Source organism: Diceros bicornis, chromosome 8 (assembly GCF_020826845.1).
Source record: "Diceros bicornis minor isolate mBicDic1 chromosome 8, mDicBic1.mat.cur, whole genome shotgun sequence".
Taxonomy (NCBI): Eukaryota; Metazoa; Chordata; class Mammalia; order Perissodactyla; family Rhinocerotidae; genus Diceros; species Diceros bicornis.
Genome location: NC_080747.1, coordinates 58,488,742 through 58,509,341, shown reverse-complemented (window position 1 = coordinate 58,509,341; position 20,600 = coordinate 58,488,742). Strand labels below are relative to the sequence as shown.

General features: G+C 37.0%; 1 protein-coding gene across 4 annotated transcripts in view; it reads left to right on the top strand.

The window, feature by feature from the left end:
* The window catches only part of ADAMTS3 (ADAM metallopeptidase with thrombospondin type 1 motif 3), a 266,272-nt gene that overhangs the window by 203,538 nt on the left and 42,134 nt on the right, over positions 1 to 20,600 (top strand). The gene's annotated exons all lie outside the window — the stretch shown is intronic.

Here is a 20,600-nt window from a genome sequence, read left to right as displayed (position 1 = left end):
AAAATATTCTTTTGGGTGGTCAACTAGTTTTCCATTGTCATAAAGGGGGGAAAGCATAAATTTAAAAAGTCATAATGGGATGAAACTATAACATGAATTATCATTTTCATTTTGTTCTGAGTTTAATCAGAACTCTCAGAACATTGTCCACCTTCCTTGATGTGGACCATGAAGGATGAAATAGTTCTTTCCAGCATCGTTTTGTGTCCCAAGATGACAAAGAATGACTTTGGCCTGATAACTCTGTATGGATGCTTGTTGTTAGAGCTTTTGAATGAGTGATATTTTTCAACATTATATGATTGATGGTAATGTATGTACAAAGCACAGTCAACTCTTGGCACAGGGCTGCACTGCAATCATAAAGTGCTCTTTAAATTTGTCCTTTATTTCTCCTTTATGAGCCTTAATCATATCCAGAAGAAATTTGGACAACATCCTCAAACTGGTATTCTTTTTTCCCTTGTGAATTGGCAGAGAGCAATTAAGGAGAAATAATATACAAAGCACCTACTTCTAAAAGAATTGACATAGTAATGCACTCTATTTTATATATTTTACCTCACAGAATTATAAAATACATATTATATTGATCTAGAAAATTCATTACCTGAGCCTATTCTCTCTCTCTTTTGATTTTTAATTTAATTTCATTGGGCATTTATGTTGCTTACCTTCTTTTTTCCATGCTTAAGGTTAGATTTCACACAATTATATTGGAGAAGAAAAATTATTAATTTTATTAATCATGATCTTATTTATAATAATATTTAAGCCTATGTATTAAATATGTTTTGTTTGTTGTGATGTCAATTTATAAAAGTATACATATACCATGTCTCTGTGAAGTGGAAAATGAGTATAGAAATTCAAACACATTTTTATTTGTTCATTGACACTAGCTTCTATTGTGAAGACCAAACATTGTGCAGAAGACAAATTACTGGCCTTGACAATACATGTGTATAGAGGATCATCATTGTGAATTATATGAATGCCTTTAACTATTGATATGCTTTTTGTATGACTTGCTAGTTGTGTAACTTTGCACATGCTGCTTAGTCTCTCTGTGCCTGCTTCAGTCTCTCCATCTGTATAATGAGAAAAATAATTAGACTTACCTTACTAGGGATGTTGAGAGGATTAAATGAGTAAATACCAGTCATGTGCATTGTATAGTGCTATGTAAACATGCATAAGTATATAATCATGTCTTAGTTTTCCACATGAAATTTACTTCCAAAATTACCTAAAACTTAGAAATTCCTGTGGAGATGCTATTCCCACTTTCATCATTCGTTGTGTCCGTGGGCTGCTTTCTTCTACCACGATGGAGTCAGTCAATTGATATAGACTTCTTAGGTGCTCAGAAGTCTAGAAAGCTCTTGGAGTAATGCAGCAGAGATTTGAGATGGTCCTTGTCCTTACTGAACTTCTAATTTAGTCCAGGAGAAAAAAATAAATGTGAGAAAATTAAAAAGCTGAGCGATAAAAGGCATGCTATTATTAAGACATACTGTAGGCACTATATTATAAATGCTGTTAAGACTTAGAGAAGAGGATTATGACAACAATCATCCAAGTTGTGAAGTGATGAGAGTTTTAAATCAGGACTTAGGAGGCAGATGCCTTAGTTCTAGCTCTGTTACTGGTTGGCTCTGTGACCTTGGACAAATCATGTCCCTTCCTGGGATTTAGTTTCTGTGTTTATAAAATTCAAAGGCTCAACAAGATGTTCATTAATGCTGTAATTCATCAGGAAGCTGGGAGTTAAGCTAGGTCTTTAGGGATTTGTTTTTCTGCTGTTGTTTATTTATTTTGCTTTGTTTGTTTGCTTTTGTATTTTGAAGGGCACATGCAAATATAAATTATTTCTACGTAGAATATACAGACAAGAAAGTAGAAATGGTTATAGCATATTGACTAGACAGTAAATCTAGTTTGAAGGATGTCTAAGAATAAGTAAAGTGCTACATTTTAGGTTAAATAACAGTCAAAAGAATTGTTTTGTTTTTAATTCTATTAAAAAGTTTAGATAATAGGCTGAGCCTCTGTCTCAAATACCAGGGATTATTCTAAAGTTAATAGAGTATCAGAGAGTGGACCTGTAGAAGAGAAAATCATTTTTAAAACTTATTAAGTTCATTGCATCTGAAGTAATTAATGTAGGTAGGGCTTTGGGGGAGACAATAATAACACTCCTCCCCTTCCCTTCCCCAGGTCATAACCAACTGAAAGACAGACACAGTGATCAGACAGATGGAGAATAAATAGTTCTACTATTGATGAGCTGAATTGCACATGACTTAAGTGTGTAGCCATGGAAATTTTCCTTATTCTAAATTAGTGATTCTCAATTGAGGGCAGTTTGTCCCAGCTCCTGCCTCCTGGGGATGTTGGGCAATATTTGGAGACATTTTTGGGAGTCACAACTGGGAGGGGGTGTGACTGCCACGAGTGGGAGAGGCCAGGTATGCTTCTAAATATCCTACAACACAAGGACAGCCCCACACAACAAAGAATTATGAATTATCATCCCAAAATGTCAGTAGTGCTGAGGTTTAGAACCTTGTTCTAAATTAGACAATCTTATTCACAACCACCATCCCTTTCCAGCTGGAAAATTTCAAGTTTCCCCTATAGGGGCAGGCAGACAGCTATAAGCATGGCAGACAGCAGACTGAATCCCTTCCTCGCCTCCCCCCCGCCCCACCCCCCGCCCTATTGCCCTGTTTAGACTGTTAGATCCAAAACTCTGAGATGAGTGTGCTTTAATATTAGCTTGTCTCAGAATTATCAATTAGATAAGAGTTGGAGGCAAGCAAAAAACCAATAATGATATTCTAATGAAACTGCTTCATAGGGATTAGGGGCCAAGAAAATTGAGTTTTTCTCTTAACAATGTTCAAATAATCATCTTCTATGTACGCCGTGCTTTATGACTCCCCGCAGTTACGTAAAATCATGGCTCACCAAATTCGAGCCCTACACAGACATAGAGTCTTTCTTTGCATGTCAGATAGGTTCAGACAGAAACTGTAGGAGAAAATTGACAGCAAATTTCCTTGCACTGATTTGGGGAGAAACATGTTTCTATGGTAGAGAAAAGAGATGGTTTCCTTTAATCTCATCTGACACCTTTGCTTTAGTTGAGTAGTCAGCAAATATGTTCTTCCTGTAGTTTACCTGGTATTTAATTTAGTTTCCATACCCAAACCCAGATGACATTCACTACAAAGTTTCTGAACTATTGGAGTACTTTTAAGTCCATGTAAATTGCTTCATGGTTGTTCCTTTAATTTAAACTGGACTCCTTTTTAAAGGAAGGCTTGTATTTATTTCCTACTTTCTTATCTTGAAAAGGGTTCTTAAATTATTAAATGTCAAACGTCTGTTTAATGAAAGAATGGATAAATGAACAAATGAGTATAAACAATGTAGAGGAAGATTATGAATAATCTTGGGAGGCAGAAAATTTGGACTCGAAACAAAGGACATAGATGACAAATGAAGGCTTTTCATCAGCTCAATGATATAATGAAAGCAGTGTTTAAAAAGTAATTTAACATTTATTGGGTATTGTGTATTTTTTCAAGTATATTTCAAGATGGGAATTATTATTATCATTTTTCTAGAGGAAACAGAGGCTTTAAAATGTTGATAAAATGGAAGTAAGTTTTTAAAATTATTTGAAGTTTGTAAAAACAGTCTCAAATAATGATAATGTGGTGATGGTAATCATTAAAAGACGACAGGGTGGAGCTTCCCAGTTGGTGAACACATCAGTGTGCTGGGAGAGTGGTGCACCCAGAAAGAGCATGGATGCTCCACACACCACCCCCCACGTACGTTGCCCTACGTGTCTTTTCCATTTGGCTGTTCCTTAGTTGTATCATTTATAAAAAACTGGTAAACATGAAGGAGGCAGCAGCCTATAGTGGAAAGGCAAGACAACCTTGGGTTCAAACCTGCCTGCAGTGCCTACAAGGTGAGAGGCCTTATACCAAGAGCAACTCCTCAGCACCTCCCTTTCCTCGCCAGTTTAAATGGGGATGGCCATCTTGTGCTCACATGAGAGTGCTAAAGAGGGAAGGAGACTGTGAACACAACATGCCTGCACCTGAGAAAGTGCTAAGCAGATGGGCAGTTTACATTTGCTCTCAAAGAACTCAAAGCTCTTCCCACAATATGCTCTTTCTCCCAAGTCAGCTAACTAGAAAGGGAAATGGGGCTGATAATGTGATGTGAAGGCAGATACGTGTTTCCAAGTATCTACCATGAATCAGACACAGGCAGAGGGCTTTCCCAAAATAAAACAGCAAATCTGTGGGAGATCTAAACAAGGAGCCTGGCCTCCCATCCCGAGCTCAAGCCACTTGATTTTCCAAGAATCTCAGAGCAGAAGACACCAAAGGATTTGCTCAGGGTGATATCTAGAGACTGGGATGGAGCCTGATCCCACCCTCAGTCTCATGAACCCTGTTGCCTTCTGCCATTGGTGAGCCTGGAGCAAAATCAGGAGAGAAAGGGGTACAGACCTCTCTGAACTGGTTTCATTGTCCAGAATAACTGGGATTAGGGGCAGGCAGAAAGCTCTGCTGTCTTCCTTGGACCATTTTCTCCTACAAAACAAAAGCCCTACGCTGCTGGGGGAGGGGCAGCAAAGCCCGTTGCCTCCAGGGTACAGACAAAGACCAGTTGCATCTGGGGGAAGGGTAGGAGAAAAAAACTCTACCCCAGAATTTAGGGCTGAAGGAGGAAAGCAGCTGCCATGCTGTGAGAACACTCAAGAAACCCTGTGGAGAGGCTCATGTGAAGAAAAATTGAGGTCCCCAACTAACAGCCAGCATCACCTTGCCAGCTGTGTAAGTAAGCCACCTTAGAAGTGGACTCCTTGTGTCTTTCTTCCCCAGTCAAGCCTTTAGTTGAATAAGTGACATCTAATTTCAACTGCATGAGAAACACCAAGCTAGAACCACCCAGCCAAGTTGCTCCCAAATTCCCAAACCACAGAAACTATGAGAGAGAATAAATTATTACTGCTGCTTTAACAAAGAAAAGAAGAAGAAGGAGAAGGAGGAGGGGAGGGGAGAAGGAGAAGAAGAAGAAGAAGATACTACTGCAGAAAATTGGCTCACTTGCCTGATGCCCATAAACAAGCCAATCAATTATGGCATCAGCCTTTGGGAAAAGAGATCAGCTTTATTCTGTGAGATGGATCTACAAGGAGAACAGGGGATGTGTGCCCTCAGATCTGTCTCCCTGATTCGGGATTTGGGGTGAAATTTAAAAAGTTAGGGAGAACAGGATGGCACACAGAAATGCTGGTGGGACAGGTTTTGATTGGTGGGCTTCAAGCATTTATGGTAATGTTTTAAACATTTATGATGAGGTTTTAAACTTTTATGATAGGGTTCTAAACACTTTTGATGAGGTGGGGAAGGAATTTCAACACCAAATGTTCCTGAATGAGGGACCCCTCACTTCTGATAAGAGTGCAACTTTCATGCTCCCATCGTGTCCCAGCCCTTGGGGTCTGTGGGAAGGAAGATCTTTGGTTCTGCGGTCATGATTTCTTCTTTTGTTCATGCCCTGGCTACGTGATTGTAGATTTTCTGAAAGGCAGTTCTTAATCACTCTGTTGATAAAAGATGGGGTCAGTTGAACTGGTCCTGGAGGGCCTGCAGTTACAGTTATTGGGAGGAGAAACTTGTTTAGAAAATTCGAGTTATATTTAATTTAAACTCATTAATCATAGTTTAAGTGTAATCAAGACAAACACTTAAACACAATATATTATATGTCAAGAGTAATGATAAATAGTTTTGGCTTATCTGCTGTTTTAAATTAGCCATGCTAATGGCCCCTTTCTGACACAAATACATTTAATCTATTTTAGGGCCATATTACCTAATGATAGTGTTGACTGTGCATATGAATGTGGTAAAGTTCTGTAGGTGATTTGCCATGTGACTCTGGGAGTTGGGACACAAGAAAGGCAGCTCACTAAGTTAGCACTTTTCTCTGGGAGTCCAAGGGTCAAGTGAACAAGTTTGAACAAGCCTCTAGATGACTTTGATGGGCCTCCCTAAGAGGGGAGGGACACCATCTACCCATCTCCCTGGCTCCTTCATGTGTCATTGAAGGAGAGAATAAATCAGTTGCCTTCCATCTCCTTTCATTTTTAACCCTTTCTTTTTTATAGATCTTGAAATTTCTCCAAGCCTCATCTATAAAGAAGAAATAAACAGATATGAATGTATTCTAAAACAGCATGACTATTGCCCCTTCTTAGATTCTTGACAAGCTTTTTATGTTTCAAAGAAGAGATATGTGATATATGTTAAGCCTTTGTTGGGATCTCAAATCTGTTAATAAATAAGAATTCAGCCAAGTAAATTTGAAGATCTAATTGGCTTTATTAAGTGATTCATGAATTGGGCAGCATCTCATCTAGTAAGCAGAGAGATACTACAAGGAGTTGTAGAAAATGGAAGGTTTTTATAGGCAGAAAGAGGGTGGGGCAAGGAAGTTATTAACAGAAGAAAAGAAAGGATTGTTTCAGGCCAGGTCATCTTCTTTTGGATGAAGAGAAGGGCAGGGGTCTTATCATGCAAGTGACCTCACTAGTGCTAATCAGGAAATTCCAGATTGACTGTTTAAAGGTCACGTTTCTGGGGATAGGTTGAAACTACAATAAAGTCTTGGTTTGCTGTCGTTGGGGCAAATGAGTCCATTTGGGGCCTGTTATTTCTTTTTTTAATGTATCATGTTTTGTTAAAGTAAGAAATGTGTAATTTTACTATTTTGTAACATGGATGACTTGCTGGGAAAGTGGTTCTCAGCTATGGGGCATATCTCATCCTACAAATCTTGATCCATTGCCTACATGGGCAAGGCCTATTTTAGGCATAGGGAATATCCCAATGAACACAATAAAAAATTCTCTGTCCTCTTGGAGAAGAGACAGGTAATAGTCAAAAGAAGAAATAAATATGTAATTTTAGGAAGTGATAACTGCCAAGAAGTAAAATAGATAAGAGTAAAGGCATATTGTCAAGGAGAGAGGAGGGCCTGTTTTGGATAGGAGTTCAGGAAGAGCATCTCTGAGATATTACGTGGGCAGAGATATAGAAATTCTCTCAGGAAGAGAGCCAGGCAAAGAACTGAGAAAAGAGTGACCCAGTCTGACGGATCGTAAACTGCAAAGGTTCTGAGTCTAGAAAGAGCTACTGAATCAGGAGTGTGGGACACAGGCCTGACTTACTGTTTTTTAAGCATAATGGGTAATTTCACTGAACACCCCTAGTTAAAAATCACTATTAGAACAATAAAGGACAAGAACTGAGAGCAGAGAATGAGGGGAAATTTTTGAAAATAAAGAAATAGAAATGAAATTTCTTAAAGTGAAAAATGTAGGTAGTTGGACTATCCTGGAACTTTCCCCAATAGTTTTTCTTTGTATCTTGATATTCAAATCCTGTTGGCAGAAATTTGGTATCCTGTGAGCTACCAGGAAGCTCTGCTGACTGAGCTCTGAGCGTGCTAGGCAGGTGACAACTCTTTCTTGATCTAATATAGTTTTGTTTTGTTTTGTCTTTTTAAGTCTTTTGACTTGTTAATTACTACCTCAGGGACTTGAGTACTGTTACAACTGTTTCTTTTCTTTGGCGTCTGTCTAAGCCGCTGCAGGGGAAAATATGGGCCTTGCTGAGAGGACCAATGAAATGAAAAGAATAGGTACAACAAGGTCTTATTCTCTCAGGACATATGATAGAAAAGAATGGTTCCTGGCAATATGCTGAAGGTAAAAGGAGGAAATGATAAAAGGCAAGGTAGAAGGTCACTTAATGATCAAACACAAAAGAAAGTAGAATTTCAAAAGATGATTCCATCACCTGAAATTTTCTTTGAAGTCTGATGTCCTATAAGGCAAGTGGATTCATGAAGCTCCTTCTCAACAAGCCGGTTTAGTGTGATTTATTACAATAGAAGTCTTGTTTTCTAAGATATTTGTCTTTTCAGCCATTTACTCTCTTTGCCAGAGGTCATTCAGGTAAAATTACCATTTATTTGTCCTAATATAGAATCACACCTTAGGATTTAAGGAGGGACAATAGAAGTGGTCCTCTCTAACATTCTCCTTTTTGTAGCCAGGGAGATTAAGGACTAGTGTTGGATTACTTATCTAGTGTCAAGTGCCTAGTTAATACGGGGCTAGACTGGTTTTGTCTCTGATCCCCATTTTAATTCCACTTTAAAATCATGTTAATAGTCATTAGTACACAATTTTCAAAAATATATCTGAAGGAGACTTTATGATGTGAACTGAAGATGTACGTACTCATTAATGCTTTGGATTGGCTGCTCAAAAAAAGTAAGCCATAACGGAACTAATTTGCAGCATCGTAGTAACTTGCAGGAATGAGGACTATACTGCTGACCTTTATTCTTTTTAAAATTTTCTGACCTGGTCCGTAATTATCAACTCAAATCTGAAAACTCTAATTGGTCAAAATAATATTTAGGAGTCAAAATGTATGTATAGTAGATAAGAACAATGGTTTTAATCTTTTTAGAGTCATGAATTTATTTATGAATTTGAGGAAAACCATGAAAAATGTATTCATGTACAAAATAGCACATACCATTCAGAAATTCAAACCCACTTGAAACTCATTCAAGTTAAGAAGTCTGATGTGGAGCCCACTTAAAATAGCTCCTAATAGCCAAATCTGAGGTAATATCAGCAAAAAAAAAGATAGTAATGGATTATAATTTATACAATAAAAGAAATACTTGAGTTCATACTGATATAAATAAATAATTGACTATGTAAGTAAATGGGAGACAATTCTTCCTTATACTAGAATTCCAGTCAATAAATGTAGCAGGAATGACAGAAGTAGAAAATTGCTAACTGGAAAATACTACAGCAATAGTTGTTGCAGACCAGTATTGTCAATGAGTGACAAAATTAGTGGAGAGTGTAATGAAAAACAGGATATGTACATAGTCTCAAAATATCTCCCCACAAAGGACTTATTAACCACAAAGGGAAAATTTATAACTTTACATTGGAGAAACCTAGCAGACAGCACCTTAACCATGGGGTCAAAGTTAATCTTACCCCTAATACGTCATATTAACATCCTGTGCCTCCTGATACAGTGCTACACTTCTGTGATCTTATTGCTAAAAATGCATAACCTGAATTTAATTATGAGATGCCATAAGAATAACCCACTGAGGGGCATTCTACAAAATAACTGGCCAGTGCTCTTCAACAGTATCAAGGTCTTGAAAGAAAAAGAGAAATTGAAGAACTGTCCCAGATTAAAGGAGACTAAGAAGATATGACAACTGAATGCAATGGATTGGCTTATGGACCAATAAAAGGATATTAGTGGGACAATTGACAACATTTTAATCAGGTCTTTAGTTAATAGTATCATATTAATATTAATTTTCTAGTTTTGTATTGTATACTCTGGTCATGAAAAATGTTAACATTTAGAGAAGGTGGGTGAAGGAAATTCTTTGTACTATATTTGCACTCTTTTTTGTCAGTCTAAAATTATTTCAAAATGAAGTTAAAAATAAAAATAAATGCATTAAAAGAAGCCCTGATTCAATGCTTTCCCTTGTTTCATTTATTGTGTTTTTAACCTTTAAAGATTAGAATATAAAATGATCTTTTTTGAAGACTTCAGTTATGCAGAGTGATACGTAGAGAGAGTGATTTATGTATTTTTGCTAACCACAACATTAGAAAATAGGCAATGAAAATATGACTTAATGGTAAATAAAATTAATATTGAAAATTATAAACCATTACTCTTCAACATCAAGTTTTATTAAAGTGTAACTTACAAACAATAAAATATACATTTTAAGTGTACAGTTTTGATGAGGTTTTATTAAAAATTGCATTTTTGTTTGAGATAGTTCTTTTTTCAGATTCCTTCCGAGTTTACAGCAAATAAATTTAGTCTTGCCTATCTATCCTTCCTTTTCTCAGTAAATGGCTCTTTATGCACCCAGTTATTCAAGCCAGAAACCTTCTTTTATGATAGAGATGTTTTTCCCTCTTGGAGATGCACTTTACTAGCAAAAATTAGGTTATGAATAAATATGTGTAATGCAATCTAGAAAATGCTAATTGACTGAAAGGGAGTATAGATTGAGTGCTGTGGGGGAAGAGTATTAGAGATGTCCCTGAAGTAGGAGAATGAGGAAGGATATGAGAAAGAAGTATGCTTGAATTTGGCCTTGAGTGTTAGTTAGAAGTTAGATCTTTGGAGATGGATGCTAAGGAATTCCGGGCAGAGAAGATAGTTGAACATTCAAAGCTCCAAACAGATGCTCAGTATATATATATATCTGAATTTGGCTCTATGTAGGTTGCATGAAAGAAATTAATGCAAAATAAGAAAATGAAAATAGACAGCAATTATACAACTCCCCAGAGAGGGTTTTTCTTCTTTTATTCTGTTTTAAAAAACAGTCATTGAGCCAACAATAGATGGGTATTTATTATATTTAAGACATTGGGAGGATATAGAGAAGTTCTTGTCAGGTTAAGGGCAGGAAGCAGAGTTTGGTCAAGGTGACGAAATGAAAACAACTCTTCTAAATGTTAGTTTGATCTGAAAGAAGTACAAGCGTGTGCTTTAGGATCTTGCCTTTTTTTATTGGAACTGGTTCAATTTTTACCAAATTACTAAGTGAAACAATTAAAGGGACATAAAAGATATGTGTTCTATCTACTCTAATCCTAGAATTTCTCTCAGTCTCTACAACACCTAACTAGTATTTACCAGCATTCATCTTGACTCAGAATCATTGGCACTTTTTTTGTTGTTGCATATTCAGTTTTATACATTTTGGTTATGATGTTTGAAGGCATCATTATCTTATTATCCTTTCTTTGTCTCTTCCAATGCTTTTCTGTTTAATATCTCTATTTTTGATAGGAGAAAGGAAAAGTTAAGGAAGTATTAATATTCTAAGATTGACTAAAATAAACCCACCTAACTTGCTTCCTAGTCTACCAATCCATAAAGTAGATCCTGTGTTGGTTTTCACAATCGTTAATAAATTGGGATCAGAGTTTGAAATCCACACATATTAGTACTACTAGGCAAAATATCAGACTAATATTATTTGTGTAAAAGTAAATCAATTTATTTGTTAAACATTTATTGAACCATCAGTACAGTGATCCTTGCCCTCAAGATGCTTACGATATAAAAGAAAGACCAATAATCATAGGATTTTCCATTTGGAAGGACAATAAGAAGCATATTAATGTAATCCCTTCACTTTATAGTTGAGGAAATAACAGCACACATATTTTTTACTATTTTGGTTAGAAAGTCTGTTGTTGGTCAGAAGAAATATGATACATTGGCTCCATAAATAACCTCTTTCCCATTGTTCCTTCCTCCCTCTGCCTCCTCATTTCTGTCTTTTCTGGTAATATTTCATTTATCAAGATCAGGATCGACTATCAGCTCCTGTGAACCTTTCACAAATTACTCCCTCTTGAGTATAAAATTTGTGATTCCTTGGCAGCAGTTCTCTAATAAGTTGTTTGTTTCTTGAGTGCAGTTTATATATTTTATTAAGCTTCATATTTACAATATCAAAAACAGTGTCTGCTGAGGCCGGCCTGGTAGCATAGCGGTTAAGTGCGTGCGCTCTGCTGTGGTGGCCTGGGGTTCGCAGATTTGGATCCCTAGCGCGGACCAACGCACCACTTGTCAAACCATGCTGTGGCAGCGTCCCATATAAAGTAGAGGAAGGTGGGCACGAATGTTAGCCCAGGGCCAATCTTCCTCAGCAAAAAGAGGAGGATTGGCAGCAGATGTTAGCTCAGGGCTAATCTTCCTCACAAAGAAAAAAAAAATGTCTGCCACATAGTACACATGCAATAAAATTTTAATTGATTCAGTCTTGTAACAAATATTTTAATGCTGTCTATCAAGTATATAGTGGTAAATACTATAGACTTATTTCCTGTCCATACTGAGATTACAGACTGGTGGACAAATCAAATAAACGCATCATAGGTTATGGTAAGAGCTATGCAGGAAACCAAAAATTTGCTTGGCAAGGGGAATAACAGGGCAAATGGGTGATAGGGATTATACATAGATATACTGGTCAAGAAAGCCTTCTCCCAAGAAGTGATGATAAAATTGAGACTTAAAGTAAAAGAAAGAGCCAGTCATTGTACAAGGTCATGTGTTTTAGTTACTAAAAGAAAGCCATTGTGGCTTGAGTCTAGCATGCAAGGAGTCAGGTGTGGCTTGGAGAAGGTGGCAAGCACCTTTCAGGTCAAAGAAGGAGTTTGAATTCAATTTTAAGTGAATTAATGGAAAGACATTGAAGGCTTCTTTCTGTGTTGCGAAGAATAGATTGGAGAAGTTTAGGAACAATGAAGACAGACCAATTGGAAACCAATTGTAGATGTCTAGGCAAGGGATGATGGTTTATTGGACAAGGGTGATTGCAATAACAAGAGAGTATTTATGGTAGAATCAATAGAATTTGCCAGTGGATCAGATGGGGGGACGGTGCTGAGGGAAAAAAGGGAAAGGGAGGAATCCACTGTGATCAAACTTTTCTATCTTGACCACTGCTGAATGATGGTACCATTTATGTAGATGGAGTGGTCTATAAAAAAAAAAAACAGATTGTGTGGAATCAAGGTTAGTTATGAAACTTTAAAGTCTTTGAAATCATCTAATTGCAGGTCTATGTTCAAAAGAATGATTTAATGTTGTTAAGGATGAAGGCTTATACTATACCAACTAACATTTAGCTTTTGCCTTGTGCCTGGTTCTTTGCTAAATACTTTACATGAATTATATAATATTCCTCAACCCTGAAATATATTCATTTTTAGTCCCACTTTATAAATGAGGAGATTGAGATTTAGAGAAGTTAGGCAACTTTTCTAGAGTCACACAGCTAATAGGTGGAACGGCCAGGACTTGAACTCAGATAGATCTCTCTGCCTTCACAGCCCAGTGCTCTTCCTCCCTAAGCTTTACTGACTCTTGTTACAAAATGGAGGCATTTTGTATATCCATTGCCAAATAAAATTCTAATGTCTTTCCTTTACCTGTTTCTGGTCTTCTTAGAACACCATTCAGTCATTGAAATGAAAATTCAGTTACTTCCCTGGTTGAATCAAATCAGCTAGCAGTCTAGTTTAAGATTCTCTCTAAGAGGGTGATGGAGCAGGTTAAGAGGGTGGGTTGTTTTCTTTCAATGTGCCATATGTTCCACGTCATCAACACTTTGCTGTCTGTGGCCGGTATCCTTGTCTTTTGCTAAGATCTATGAAGTGATCTGGGTCTACCGTGCCAAAATTTTCAGTGCCTTGCAGAAAATTGAGTCTATGCCTTAATCTCAGGATTTACCAAGTAAAAAGAAAACAATTCATCTAAAAGGGTGCCTCCTAGTATGAAAAACAATCTTGTAATTCCAAGTAATCATTAATAATTGAGAGAATTCATTAATTCTTTTGTATACTGAAGTTGGCTTCTTATGATGGACAATGAACTAATAACTGCACAGATGTGTTATCTGGACGTGGCAGGCTTCCCTACCTAATATTTTTGAAAGAAAATATACTCCACGAAAGTACTCTGGTCCTAACAAAGCATTAATGGACTTATTCAAGGGTTAGCCAATATGTGTGGTTACTGGTTACTTGATGATTAAAGCTCTACGCTGCTTTTGACTTCTTAACTAATGTTCCTAAAAATGCTGAATATAAGTGCAAGGCAGATTTATCTGGGGAGTATACTTCTTCAGGCAACCTAAGCAAATCATGTAGCAGTTTTCTATCTTGGGTCATTATCTTTAATCTATTTCTTACATGCAAATTCACATCAATATTCTAGGCATTTATTCACCTAGCATACATACCCTCCCATAGGCCAAGTCCTATTAGATTTTAGGGAGGCAAAAATTAATAAAATTTAACTCCTGTCCACAAGGAATTAATTCTAGCAGGTGAAATAAACAAATCAACAAATAATGCTAATAGCAAACTGTGATAGTTTCTTCAAAAGCTACAAAGTACTATGTAAACATTAGTTGAAAAGAGGGGATATGTTTTGGCAAATAATGCTAGTGGCAGATGAAGTCTTAATAGAGGATATGTCATTTGAGTTGGACTTTAAAGAATAAATTGGTATTTCCCTGCTAGAAAAAGAGAAGATGGGTCTTGGAAGATGGGGAGCAGAAAGATACCAAAAGTCGTAGCTCGTGGTGTCTTTGGAGCCACTGGAGGTTTCTCTGTGGGTAAAATTGAGGAGTATTTAGGGGAAACGGCAGAAGATGAGACTGGATAGAGAAGCTGGGGCCACCTTTAGAAAAACATATGTGCCGTCTTAAGAAGTTTGGGTTCCACCTTGCTAATGAAGAGTCATAAAGGGTTTTAAAGAAGATTAGTAACTCGATCAACCTGTGTTTTAGAAAGAGAATTCCGGGTACATTAGAAAGATTTGGAAGAAGAGACTCTGTTAGACACTGTGTTGTGAACATGGACACATTGTATCTAAGTGCCAGAATTAGGGGACAAACTACAGGACACCTCCCTGCCTCAGCAAACTGTCAATCTCCGCAATGTGGATTGAACATACCAGGTCACAGAGACAGATTGGAGTAAGCACAAGTCAATTCAGCCACCACTTATATAAACTTGTGCACCTTCCCTGGAATATCCTAGACCTGTCATTCTAGAAGAGAGTCCCCAGTTCACAGGTTGAATTAACATAACACAACATCCACACAGTATTGCTACCTCAGAGGTCTCCTTGATTTTTACTGAAAAATCAGTAAAAATCTTTTTTCCCAGAGTTTATTTTCCCCAGGGTCCTAAAACACAGAAAAGCTTTTTAGCTTTCTCATTCTTGGAGAAAGGGGATCAATTCTACCTGAGCTTTTGGTATGCTTCCACTGATCCAAAGGCCAGAAGAGGTTGTAATACTTTGTAGTCAAATTGCCTAATCTTGGTTCACCCACAGACCATTTGATGCTTAAAGGAGGTAAAAGCCTAATTAACATAAAAGGACAGACTCATGCTTATTGAAAACAACTATCTGACCCTTATAATCTGCCCTTCTGGAGAAGTACTGAAATGGACCCAAATTACCCAAGTGCAAAAGTTTTAAGAGGTGATTGCAGCATTCCGACTGGGTAGGATGCATACTGAGCTGCTGGATGTGGAGGTGGACAGGAAGGGATAAGTTTGAGAGATGTCCAAAGGACTTGGTAATACTTGAAGGATGATTTAGTCTCTAACTGTGGTAGAATATTCAGAAGAGAAGAACAGCTTTCAGGAAGAAGATGAGTAAACTTGGAGGTGTATAGGTATACTTGCAAATAGACAGATCTGTTTCTAGAGTTGAACTGATCACTCTGGAGCGTAAGAACGGTGAATCAGTGTTAGATACATAAACATTAGGAAATCATCAACCTATAGGTATTGGTTAAAGAAACAGCGGTAGATGAAATATCACAGGGAAAGTATGTGAGACGAGAAGAGGATGGAAAATAAAACTTAAGAGACACACTGACCTTTGTGAGCTAGGCAGAGAAAAAGGAGCTAATATTGCTAAAGAGTCAGAATAGTGTCATTGAAGAACATAGTGATAAACAGTACTAAATGCTGCAAAATATTGTAGATGGGTTATTTTTTCATGATGAAGGAAAATTGAGAATTTTAGTAAAAGAAGAAAAAGAACTCCAAGAAGGGGAGAGATTGAATACAGGAAATGGAGTTGATTTTTGTATCAAATGTCTCTAAGGAAGTGGGAAAGAGCCTTAGAAGAAGATAGAGACTTAGCACTGCTACCAAGACAGAAAGAAAAAGACAGGCAAGGTATTGTGAAAAGAGAACAGGCGTTGGCATCTCATGGACTTAATTTGAGTTTTATCTGTGCTAATCATTTCGGGAAAAACTCATATAACTTCTCTGGATCTCAGTCTGTTTCTAAAGTAGTGACAAGGACCTCTCCTTTGTAGGGTTCTGAGCTTCCAGGAGAATGTAGGTTGAGCCTTGGCACCTGCTCTTCTCTTTGCCTGGGTTGCTCATTCCCCAGATAAGAGCAGGACCGCATCTTTCTTGTCCAGGGGCTCCCTGCTCTGATGACCCAGTCTCAAGCACCTTCTTCCTCTCCCTCTTATCCTCCATCTCCTCACTCAGATTTATTTTCTTCCAAGTGCCTATTCCCATCTGAAATGACCTTGTCTGCATGTATTTTGTATTTATTTATTCTCCCATGCTTGTAGCCTATTTTACCTATTAGAATATGTTCATTATAACAACAGAGACTCAAACTCATTTTCTATTCAGTTCCCCGCCCCTGGGACCATTGGGCACATGGCAACTGTTCAGTAACTATTTGACAAGAGTATTCACAAAAAGTAGTTATTATTAGTCTGAGATTGGAGGTGAGGGAAGAGAGTTGGCAGGTGGGAGACAAGTACCTATTCTGAGTAAAAGGAATATAGAGTCTGGGGCTGAGAATCCAAGTAGGTAAGTGTTTGGAACTTTTAGGTCTACAAGAGATAGTGATGGATAGAGTAATTTTTTTCCCAGTCCATTTCAGAATTCTTTTAGAATTCTTTTAGAATTCAGAATTGCTTAGGCTATCTTGTCATTACTTGTTTCCCTTCAGTTAACCAAAATTCTTTTTATAAAAAAATCATATACACGTACCATTTATTTGCTTCCATATGGATAATAGTACAAATGATGGCTAACCATTTTTGTTTTTATATTTGCAAAGGCCAGGCACCATTAGGCACTGTACATTTATGAGCTCATTTATTCCTCTCAACAATCCTATAAGGACAGTACTGTCATTATCCCACTTTACAGATGAGAAAACTGAGGTACAGAGAGGAGTAGCATGCCCAAGGTCACATGTCTTAGATCAAACTCAAGCAGTCTAGCTGCAGAGCCCAGGCTCTTAACCACTAAGCTATACTGCCTCCCAAGACCTAGTCCACTCATCTGAGAGAAAAATGAGTGTTGCTTTGTTGAAGCCAGACAAAGCTGTTCATCAGCTAGTCAGACAAAGCAGGTCAGATTGTCCTGCCAGGGAAATGTCCTGGGAGAAATTGTCCTGTCCGGGAACAAACCTGGAAGGAATTTTCCTTTCAAGGAAAGGAATACTTGATTTGATTTTACCTATTTTTCCCCCCTCGCATCATTGGCAACCCCTTCCATTTTAAGGTCATCTGAAAATTGAGTTAATGTTCTGTTTACCCCTTCTCTCAGGTAATTTAATAAAGACTCTGGGTGCAACCCTGAACACCTCACAGAAAATCTACCCATGCTCCAATAGATTGGCTCACATGGTGAAAGAATATTCAGTTTTGTATAGACTAACTTTGATTTGCATTATGTAGTGTCAAATACGTGACTTCTTAGAATGTTTATGCTTAATTCTTTTCTTACAACCCAAAACACTGGTTATATTTCAGCCTCATCTTTTCTTATTCAGTTTTTCCAGTGATCTGCTGGAAAGCTGCTCTTTATTTTTTTCCCAATATTTTTTTAGAATACCATTATATTGATCATCAAGAAATTCTTATTTGTAGTGAATTCAGAGTCCAATTCCTCATTTCCTTAAAATTTACGTGAAGAAAGATTATGAAAAGGAAGTGAAATTTTTAAGTTCTCTTTCTCACTACGCTTCCACACCAGTTTTTTAAACTCAGAGGTAGCAAATCACTATTGATTATTCTAAAACCAGATCTGTTGTGCGTAGTGGCAGTGCCGTGCTCTGCCGGTCTGTGGAGGTGTAGCAATATGGTGAAAACCACTGGCCCTGGAGTCAGACTGCCTAAGTGTTCATCCTTTACTCTGTCTACCAACTGTGTGATCTTGGGCAATGTAACTTCTCTGGGCCTCAATTTCTTTAGCTGTAAATGGAGATGATAATATCTCTAAAGTTGTTGCAAGGATTACTTGAATTAATAAAAGTAAAGTATTTAGAACAGTGTCTGGAGCCTGGAAAGCTCTATGTAATATTAGATGTTGTTTTTGTTTGTTGTTGATGTCGCTGTTACTTCGGAAAAAGTTGCTTATCTTGTTGCTAAGAGTTGTAAAAATGCTTTCTTAACAAATATTACTTTGGTTCGTCTTGACAGATTCAAATAGTTCATTCAGTATGATATAATTGTAGTTCTTTCTGTATCTCATTTATTGATTGTTAAAATTTGTGATTAATTTATAGCCAGATCATGGGAGTTTCTTTATATAATGTTTTAATCAGGTGACACTGAAAAACACTCTAAATAAAAATGTCTTCAATATTTTTCTTTGCTTTTAAGAGTATGTTTTCCTCAGGTTAGAATATTTTTAAATTCTTATTTAATTTTAAGGAAGTTATTTTATTTATGTGTAAATATAGGAAAAGGCAGACATACCCACTGGTATGTAAGGACATTCAGGTGTATTAAGCAGCCTGTCCCCTCTAAAATGTGCATACTGCCATCTGCTGGAGAGAGCTTTTGTGTAACATTTAGACAGTATTTTTGAAAAAATTAGTCAAATGATTTTTCCCATAGTTTTTTTGATAATTTAAACTACATCTTTCATTCAATTGAGATTAAACAAATTTCAAGTGCAAGAGTCTTGAAGTCCCTTTCAGTGAAAACTAAGACGGGGGCAGTTTTTTTTTTTTTTTTTTGCTCTTTTCAGGTAGATTATGAAAATACATTCACAAATCTTTAAAACTTTTTGCAGGGAGAGGTGGAAGGGTGCCAAAGTGCTTTGTGTTTTGCTGGGGGCAGTTGTGTGGCATTTTGCTTCATTTTAGCAACAATCCTGTGAAGCGGGCAGAGCAACTCCAATTATAATTTGCCAATGAGAAAACAGAGGCTCAGAGAGGTTAAGTGACCGACTAAGGTCACTCAGTTTATCAGTGGCGTAGTTGGGACCAGAAACCAGGTCTCTGAATATTTAATCTTGTGGTGCTGATTATTTCTTCAACTCTTATCATACACTATAGGTCTCAGAATATAAAAATATTGCATCTTATTATTAATAAAGCCTGGCAAGATGAAAAGCAGCCAAATTATTAAGTACATTTTAAAAGTGGATAATATACAGGAAGCAACTTTTTTAAACCTTGAAAAGCAAAATAATAAGTGATATCCAATGCTTTGCATAATACATACACCTAAAATTTGCCACATTGAAAGAAAACTTTCTGCTGCGTATAAATATTATTCCCTTATATTTGATTATTTCCACCCATAATAATTTATGTATACCCTGTGACAGTTTCACAAATGTGTGCTGACTCAGAACATTCCATAACTGATTTTGGTTTTTACTAGAGCACCCTGTTATCTAATTAGCCTGGCATAATAGTGACTTTTGTTAAATAATACTTTTCTTTTGGTGAATTGTAAATTTGATTTTTTAAAAAAGGATCCTTTTTGGGCCGCCTGGTGGAGCAGTGGTTGAGTGGGCGTGCTCCACTGCGGTGGCCTGGGGTTTGGATCCCGGGCGTGCACCAATGCACCACTTGTAGAGCCATGCTGTGGCAGTGTCCCATATAAAGTAGAGGAAGGTGGTCACGGATGTTAGCCCAGGGCCAGTCTTCCTCAGCAAAAAGAGGAGGATTGGCATGGATGTTAGCTCAGGGCTGATCTTCCTCACAAATAAATAAATAAATAAATAAAATAAAAAAGGATCCTTTTATTCCCTCATTTTATATTGTAATATTGACATTGAGAACAGGAATTTTGTCCATTATACTTTCTCAGCACTGTACTGATTTTAAAACTTCACTGAGTACAAATGAATTTACTAATTTAAGGTGATCATATGTACGTTATACTAACTCGAATATCACAAGCTATTTGTTATTATTACTACCTTTCATTCATTTTATGATTCTAAGATTTTCTGATGTAGATGTTTCCTATACCATTTAGAAGTATAGTTGTCACTGCTACTCTGCAGTGGCTGTTAAGTGTCTCCCTCTCCTCGAGCACCTCTCCTCCAGAAGGTAATTCACTTTTTAAAAAATCTAACTACTTTTCTTTAGTTTTAAATTTCATTGTTCCCCTATTTTGTGCATTTACTAACATCGCTTTCAACCTTTTTTTTTTTTTTACCTTGAATGCATTTACATTTCAATTGCATGAAGCTAAGTACGTGTTATAACTTTGTGAGTGAGGCCATGTTGCTAATTCAAAACAGCTGCCTTACAAGAAGGCTCTTGGGATATCCATGAGTCTCTGGGTGAACGTGTTAGTGACAGATTGGGCTTGCAATGTTTTACTTGTATTGGAACCACCGTGTTAGGAATTTCTTATCAGATAATTAATCCAGAAGAGAAGGGGGGATTCAGGCTTCAATTAGTCAGTATGAAGTGTGGAACAAGTTAAGAGAATGTGCCCATGACCAAAAAAGTCATAAGAAACCACACCTATTTGTCCAGTATTCAATTTTTCCTTATAATGACCTGAAATCTACCCCTTTAATAGTGTGAACCCATGGTTTTTAGTTTTATTTTCTATAGATATACAGAATAAAGTGAACCCCTTTTCCA